Here is a 9,040-nt window from a genome sequence, read left to right on the forward strand (position 1 = left end):
TCTCAGAAACGTTTGGGCGCATCCATATTTATAACAAAGCAATGACTGTAAGTGGATTACATTGACGAGCAAGTCTCTGATCATCCAATACACCTGAAAGTTATCCGAATGCTGCTTCAGTGGAAAAATGTACCTTTCGCACAAAGGACTTATTATGTTGAGTGTCACAAATTGGCTCAGAATCAGCTGGATAAGTGTTAGTCTTTGTAGTTTTTAAAACATTTATGCATCATTAAACTTCTCTATAATTCCAAGATTAACATTAAACTAGTTGGATTTATGATGTGAGTTAAGGATCTAACTAGGGCTGCCACGATTAGTCGACTAGTCACGATTATGTCGACTATCAAAATCGTCAACGACTGATTTAATAGTCGACGCGTCGTTTGAAGCTTTGTAAGATCCCAAAAGACGCAGGAATAAGTAGTAGGATTTAAGAGTGTAATAACGGACTGAAACAGAAGATGGCAGCACTGCATGTACAAGGATGCCAGCTGCCGTTAAACCCCGAAGAAGAAGTTGTGTCCCAGAATTCATAGCGCGGCCCTGCTCAGTTTCCAACAATGGCGGCAGCTAGTTAGTTTTAATATTACTCTTATTCTTTCTGGTCACAAAATAAACGTTTAACATATTTTCAGGCGAGAATGTAAACCTCAAATATCTGCTCAGTTTATCAAGACACCACATATTTTCAAAAGCCCTCCGACATTTTCGGAGACGTCTGTTACCCACTAGCTCGATAGCTACCTGGGGTTCAAGGCTCACTAGAGCCCGTTTGACTCCCGGCAAATCGTTTTCAAACCCACCGCCATCTTTCGCTACTCAGGTTAAACATATATAAGTCACTTAGATAACTTAAAAATTTTATTGTTTGGCTTTTTTAGTATTTTATTTGTTCTTGAGTGAATCGGTTTGGCTGAGATTAAAGTTATAGTTTTTACACAGCTGAATAAACGTCAAGCAGACAACTGATTATCAGAAGTGTGAGATGCTCGAGAATATACTCCGGTGTCCTGTTATATTTTAGATAGCAAGGAGTTTATTAAACTTCACCGAAACAATCTGCAAATTTCATTAAAATTTAATAAACTATCATCTTGTCTTTATTTTTAGTTACCACATACCTTAAACACTTAAAGCTGTAAGCTAATGATTGTTATATAAGAGCAGATGCTGCTGGTGCAATAAGCTGTACGTTTTACGTTCAATGGATGCATGATCTGATTAGTCGACTAATCGCAAAAATAATCGGTGACTAGTCGACTATCAAAATAATCGTTTGTGGCAGCCCTAGATCTAACCGTATATAAAAGTAACCAGCAAACAAACAGTTTATTGCAGCCAATGCTTCGTATTAACAGATAGACACATTCAGTGAAGTGTTCACTGTTCATTGAAATAAACACTGATTTTAGAAAGACAAAGAAAATATAAGGAACTTCTGTAATAAATTAAGCCACTTAGCAACTGCAGTTGTGTTATTGAAAACCACTAGTCTTGCTTATCGTGTACCTTACTGATTAGTGAATTAGCTTTAATAAAGATGAATGTAAGATTGCAAAATGCTCAAGCAAAGCTTAAGATTATAATTATTCTACACAAAAGCAAACCAGCTGATTTGTTTAGTCTAATTTGAAAAGGTTTGGCACTTGAAGAATATTTGTATGTAAGTTGGTTCTGGAATTCAGCATTACATTGATTAAATGCACAGTAGCCTGCATCACAGGCACATGGTTTCAGCAGCATTATATTGTAAAGCATTGATGTAATATTTCTATATGGGGGAAAAAAGTGCAATCAAATGTTTTTATTTGCAGTTGGGCTCTATGGTTCCCATATAATTTTGCACTATTCACATTCACATGGCTGTCGACAAACAGCACAGAGGATACAGGTAACACCTCCCGGTGGACCTGAGCACGGTGTCTGCTCAGAACCCCTGATTGTCCACGCCGTGCTGAATATGCAAGTGGATTAGGCTGCTGTGAAACTATGGTATGAATAACAAAGATGCTTTGACGACACGGGAGCATGCAATCTCTGTTCTGTTATTCATAGATGCTCCGATTATGGTCAAAGGAAATGGTGCAAAAGTAAATCCAGCATAATTCAAAAAGTAATGGAGATACTAGTGTTTTATATTTCAGACATTCAAGTAGACTCTGATGCTGACTTAGAATGACACAGAGTGCGATGATTGCTACTTTGTCAAAATGAATATTATAAAGAAGAAAGGAGATTTGAGCAAAAGGCCTGTCTCTTATTTCTGTTTCTTCCCTTTTTATCAGTCCTTAAATTATTTGTTCTGTGCACAATGTTTTATCCTGTTTTGTTAAAAGGCTCTCTATATAAACTTGAGGTGACATGACCTGAATAACAACTGCTGAGTACAAAGGAAATGAGCTGGATACTATCAGAACAAACAGCAGAGGCAGACACTACCAGCTTGCTCTCTAACATACAAGCCTCTAAAATTACAGCCACCTTCCATCTGCTTTAGAAAATGGCCTCCAACAAAGTACAATCTGAACTGGGTGGCAGGGCTGTTTGGTGCTTGAGGAGAACACCCTGGAACCAAACAGTAACAGATTCGATCTCAGCAACAGCCATCTGTTGTGTTGAAGTGGCCCCGGGCTGCGCACTGAACCCCTACCTGCTATCTTGTCCTGGGCTTCTGTGAATATGAGCACCAGAAAAAAATATCAAGAAAATTTTTTCTCAATAGGTTAAACACAACAAATTACACTGAAAGGGGAAGGAAACAATGCTAAGATTGAAATAATTAGACATCAGCTGCTTTTATTTAGCTGTTGCTACTGATGTATGGAAGTTTATTAATGACAAAACAATTTAGAACTTATTTAAGTGTAATTACCTTGACTTCTAAAGAACTGTTTTTTTAATTGCATAACAAATTGTGTAAGATAACTGTGAGGAATAATTTTGAGCAATGAGCAGCATGTGCTTCGTTTCTAGTTTTGGCTTTTTGTAGGTGCACACACCCACTGCATGCAGAACTCCAGTTTCTTGGAACTGATATCGGAGGAAAATGATTGTTGCCTTCTGCTGAATGCCAGACTGTGGTTTTCATCTTCGTAAGCAGTTTCTCAAATCTTTCGTTTTGTATATTTGATCCAGATCGAGACAAAATACATTTTATATTGCTACATCGTATCTCTGTATATACAGACTAAATTGTAAATTGACGTGACACAGGGTGACAGGAGGAGGACAGAGGTCTGTTTAAACTTTCTGTGTGTTCTTTTATGTTCTCTTCTCGCACAAACACCTCACAAAAATGATGAATGATAACAGATGATCATCATAAGTAACATAATGTAACTGTAGACTACAAACTGACCAGCTGGCGGTGTGGTGTCTTGTAGAGTAATGTTCTTGGAAAATTACCATGGAACAAATGCATCTTTTTAATGTAATTAATAAAGTCCCCTCAAATATACTGTGTAACCTATATTATGATTTTTTATTTTTTTTTTAAAATTGTATTTATTTGTATGGTTTGCTATCTTAATTTATTTAACTATGCATTTATTTGGAATTTTTGGATTAACACTTCAATTATCGTTATTACTATTACTATTACTACTATTATTATTATTATTAGTGTTGTTATTATTATTATTTTAATGACTGCCATACGTTCATTTTATGTTGGTGTTGATACTGTTGAAAAAACAAATAAACATACGTTTAAAAAAATAAATAAATAAATAAAGTCCCCTCAAACTATCTCTATCTGACTAACACATGTATTACCACATTTACAATATTTTGGGGGAGCAATGAGAAATACAAGCAAGTGACAGTTTAAAAGAAATAACCAAAGACACTAAATAAAGGCAGATGTTTTCAATCAAAATTCAACATATTTAAAAAACAAAACAAAGACAAATTAAATTGTTTTGTCGTCGCAATACTTTGATTAATAGTTTCTGGTTCGTGAGAGAGAGTGAAATGGAAACAATCTCCCCATCTGGCAGTCTGTCTCATACCCACATTTCTGACTAGTAGTGGGGGGTAGCAACGTTGCTGTTTTTAATCATGGTCTGCAGTATGTATAATGTTAAGCAAGCCCAGTAATTGAGATTTAGTCTCAGTGGATGATGAGAGAGAGAAAGACACACACCAAGGAAAGACAAGTTTCTCACTCAAGCATTATCAAATCGAAGAAAAAAAAAAATGGTGGACCGAAGCAAAGTAGGTCTTTATTCCATTTAAAAACTTAAGTAAAAACAGTAGACTGAAAAGGATTCGATGGCTACCTAACTGTTGTAGATTTAATAACAGGGCAAAAATGGCCCATTCTTGGTTCACAGTTATCAGGAGATTTAACCACAGAGATGAACTACAGCTAAATCTGTATTCAGATCCAGGGGAAAGACATCAATAAATATGGTTTGCAATGCACAAGCATTAGTGCAGCATGTAAAGGTAAAAAAGAAGCAACCATTCCTCAGGTGGCTCAGAATTCCACTGCAAGACAATGATGTGCAAAAAGAGAAACTTTAGTAGGGCCCATAAAACCCCTCAAAAGAAACCACAGGTAATGATGTACAGAGATGCGTCATACTCGGATGAGTCATCTGTCACTACATTCTTGACAAGTAGGTGAGTGCATGGATTGCCTACACGAAAGGATCGCTGTTGATTTTTCCTTTAATTTGTCATCCGTCTGTGTGTGTCAGTCAGTCTTTGTGAGTCAATAAGATGAGACAAAGGTCATTAGCTCCTGGGCTGTGCTATGTCACGCCTGTCACGCCAATATGTGTGTTGTGAAGTCTTTGAACGCAATATCATTTCGATGCTACACTATGACTCGAGCACACCTGAGATGTGTGGTAATGAAAAAACAAGATGCATGAGGTTCCCCGTGGCACAAACACCAAATGGCTCCTGTTCCTTGGTAATCTCCTCTGATTCTGCCTATTGTTTCCAATACTGCTGTCTGTCTGTGATTTACAACTTCGTCGGGATGATCTACAATGCTCGCGCCACAGCCTTAATGGGAAAACGTTTAATAAAATAGAATGTCTCTGGTGTGTTCCTCTGGTATTGATCTACATTCAGCCTCCCTCTCTGTTTTCATAGAGGCAAAGAGGCACTCTTCTACAGCCCAAACACTTCAGCGAGGTGATGCAGTGGTGAAGTAGCACTCCTCTAGATTAAAGCACTCGCCTAACATCAATCAGATAACATTTTTTTTTTATGTTTATGTTTATTTATTATTTTTTTATGCCTGACTCATAACTGTTGCTGCATTGTAAAGGCAAGAGACACATGAAAAGGATGCGGAGGAAGTAGTGGTGATGAAAAACAGAAGAAAGAAGCTATTTCCCTCAACATTTACTGCAAGTGGAGGGGGGGGGGGGGGGGGGGGGCGCTAGGAACAAGTCATTCCCCAAACCAATCATGAGGGACATTTGGCATTCAAGGCTTGTAAATGGGAATCAAGTATTACAATCTCTCCAGTTTCGCTCGCTGAGACAAACCCACGCCTGTTAACTCTATGCAAATGCAATCACATGCACAGGCAGACAGATGCACCGGCTTCCCTCCTAATGTATGAGCCTATGAAATTGCATCCACCTTCCATCTGTTGGTCGGAGTCTGAATTATAAAATGGCCTCCAACAACAATATTAATCGGCAAAGCCAACTGGAGCATACAGTGTACTTTTTCCACCTTTGTTTCTCCAGAGAGCGTTGTTGTTTCATGTTCACGGAGTCAGAGTCAGTTCTAGGGTCAGTGAAGATCAGGGAAAAAGCTCTGGGGGTGTTTGCTGATTGAAAAATACTAAAATACACCAAAGGGCTCTTATGAAATGATGATTTTTATAATAACTAAAGAAATTTAATTATCAAAACACTTTCAGCGTGCTTTTCATGCCAATACAATTTATTACACGCCAGACTGATCCCTAAATGATGTCACCTATAGGTTCTGAAGCCTCGAGTCTGGTTTTAGGGTTGTAGCCGTGTGGTTTTCTGGCGCCAGAGTGAACATATTTGGATGTAAATGGTGAAGCTTGGGTTCTAAAATAAAAGCTTGATTGGTTATTATATGGCTCAAAACATTAATATTTAATAAAATTTCTTACTGACGATCTAATGTGGACATTGTTATCTTTAGTCAGAATCAAAAGCACATAAATAATGTTTGTTGTCAGTTTACAGTGAATGAAAAACTAGCCACCAAAAGCAATATATTAAAAGGCACACCAGCAGGTATCTGTCATCCAGCACTATTTGTTCTTTTTTTTTTTTTTTTTTTTTTTTTTTTTTTTTTTTTTTTTTTTTTTTTTTTTTTTTTTTCCGCCTGTCCCATTTGGTTCTTTAGCCGTCAGAATTGTTGTCTGAAGACCAACAAGGATACCCAATGGATTTATTTTGCCAAATGGATCATCATGGCATTGCCGTATTGGTCCATTTGATCGACCTTTGTTTTTATTATTTATTTTATTTTCAGTTGTTACAGACGGGACAGACATGAGTGAGGGATAGGAAAGGGAGAAAGAAAGAGGAAGGAAAAGAAAAACAGAAGGGGAGAGGGACAGTGAGAAAGGGGGGAAGAAAAAATATCTCCGGGATCACCTGTTGAGAGAAAAAGAATAGAAAACAAGCAAAAAAACAAAACAAAACAATGCAACATACTATACACAACACCATCGCATTAATCTAGCTAAGTGAAAACAGCAGTAAATACTAAATATTGAATGTTGTTGTGCAGCACGCAGGACAGACAGCGCACAATGTGCTTTGAAGTAGCAGCCAAGAAAGGTGTGATTTAAGTCTACGAATAGTGAACACCCATGTGCACACCTGTGTGGATCGGCGCGCTTGTATTCAAATGGTTTCCCCATGTAATGGTCTGCTAGAGGATGTAGAGAGCCATAGCCCCGTCCCCCAGGGCATGAAGCAGGCATGGAGGAGATCCAGGCCCCAGACATCCAGAGGCCCCAGAGTGCAAGAGCCCAAGGAGGACCACCGGAGGGGCATCAGTGCCACCTTCATGGGAAGGGCTGAGGATCCCCAGATGAGGGGTCACCCAGTAGCCACCGGGCAGAAGCTAGAGGGGGCTGCACCGGCGTGCCCGCCGGCTCTGCCGGCAGCCAGCTGTGCCAGAGTGAACCGAGCCGCAGGCACAGAGGCCGGAGGCCCGAGGGCCCCCCGCGCCCCGGAAGAGGCCTGACCGAGCAGCAGGCGCCAGGCCCCGCCAAGTAGTCACCGGGAGTGAGCTGGTACATACCTGAGCGCCCAGCCCCGGACACCAAGAACCACCAACGCACCGACCCCTGAGGGCATCAGTCACCGGCAGGGAGTGTGGTGAGGGGAGATAGGCCTCCACACTTTGGAGGGCCTTGGAGTTCCCAGAGAGGTGAAGTCTAAGACCCGACCTGACATATAGACACAGACAAACAGGCACACACAGACACAGACATGCATTCCCACCCTCATGCACACATATACAAACACTCAGCACTCACCCAACGCAGGAATAAACGTAAATGGACATGTACACACAATCACACTCCCCAAACATACTCTATATCCCAATACTGCTGTCTGTCTGTGATTTACAACTTCGTCGGGATGATCTACAATGCTCGCGCCACAGCCTTAATGGGAAAACGTTTAATAAAATAGAATGTCTCTGGTGTGTTCCTCTGGTATTGATCTACATTCAGCCTCCCTCTCTGTTTTCATAGAGGCAAAGAGGCACTCTTCTACAGCCCAAACACTTCAGCGAGGTGATGCAGTGGTGAAGTAGCACTCCTCTAGATTAAAGCACTCGCCTAACATCAATCAGATAACATTTTTTTTTATGTTTATGTTTATTTATTATTTTTTTATGCCTGACTCATAACTGTTGCTGCATTGTAAAGGCAAGAGACACATGAAAAGGATGCGGAGGAAGTAGTGGTGATGAAAAACAGAAGAAAGAAGCTATTTCCCTCAACATTTACTGCAAGTGGAGGGGGGGGGGGGGGGGCGCTAGGAACAAGTCATTCCCCAAACCAATCATGAGGGACATTTGGCATTCAAGGCTTGTAAATGGGAATCAAGTATTACAATCTCTCCAGTTTCGCTCGCTGAGACAAACCCACGCCTGTTAACTCTATGCAAATGCAATCACATGCACAGGCAGACAGATGCACCGGCTTCCCTCCTAATGTATGAGCCTATGAAATTGCATCCACCTTCCATCTGTTGGTCGGAGTCTGAATTATAAAATGGCCTCCAACAACAATATTAATCGGCAAAGCCAACTGGAGCATACAGTGTACTTTTTCCACCTTTGTTTCTCCAGAGAGCGTTGTTGTTTCATGTTCACGGAGTCAGAGTCAGTTCTAGGGTCAGTGAAGATCAGGGAAAAAGCTCTGGGGGTGTTTGCTGATTGAAAAATACTAAAATACACCAAAGGGCTCTTATGAAATGATGATTTTTATAATAACTAAAGAAATTTAATTATCAAAACACTTTCAGCGTGCTTTTCATGCCAATACAATTTATTACACGCCAGACTGATCCCTAAATGATGTCACCTATAGGTTCTGAAGCCTCGAGTCTGGTTTTAGGGTTGTAGCCGTGTGGTTTTCTGGCGCCAGAGTGAACATATTTGGATGTAAATGGTGAAGCTTGGGTTCTAAAATAAAAGCTTGATTGGTTATTATATGGCTCAAAACATTAATATTTAATAAAATTTCTTACTGACGATCTAATGTGGACATTGTTATCTTTAGTCAGAATCAAAAGCACATAAATAATGTTTGTTGTCAGTTTACAGTGAATGAAAAACTAGCCACCAAAAGCAATATATTAAAAGGCACACCAGCAGGTATCTGTCATCCAGCACTATTTGTTCTTTCTGGGATCAGGATTAGCCAGACTGCAGTTTGGACTCACACCGGGCAGGGAAACAACTTCAGCAATACAGTATTAGCATCACCAGAGAGAAAGAGTCTACATAGTCGACATAGAATAAAAGCACAAAAAACTTTCAGTCACCTGCAGTGTTGGGA

The 9,040-nt window shown here is 39.8% G+C and overlaps 1 protein-coding gene and 1 long non-coding RNA gene across 3 annotated transcripts in view; both read right to left on the reverse strand.

The window, feature by feature from the left end:
• ntrk3b (neurotrophic tyrosine kinase, receptor, type 3b) overlaps window positions 1–9,040 on the reverse strand; it is a 246,509-nt gene that overhangs the window by 206,182 nt on the left and 31,287 nt on the right. The gene's annotated exons all lie outside the window — the stretch shown is intronic.
• Window positions 7,577–9,040, reverse strand: part of LOC146526118 (uncharacterized) — a 32,084-nt gene continuing 30,620 nt past the window's right edge. The window contains exon 3 of the long non-coding RNA XR_014869921.1: window positions 7,577–9,026. This is a non-coding gene — a long non-coding RNA (uncharacterized LOC146526118). The remainder of the gene's footprint in view (window positions 9,027–9,040) is intronic.

The sequence above is a fragment of the Neolamprologus multifasciatus genome, chromosome 1, assembly GCF_963576455.1.
Source record: "Neolamprologus multifasciatus chromosome 1, fNeoMul1.2, whole genome shotgun sequence".
NCBI lineage: Eukaryota > Metazoa > Chordata > Actinopteri > Cichliformes > Cichlidae > Neolamprologus > Neolamprologus multifasciatus.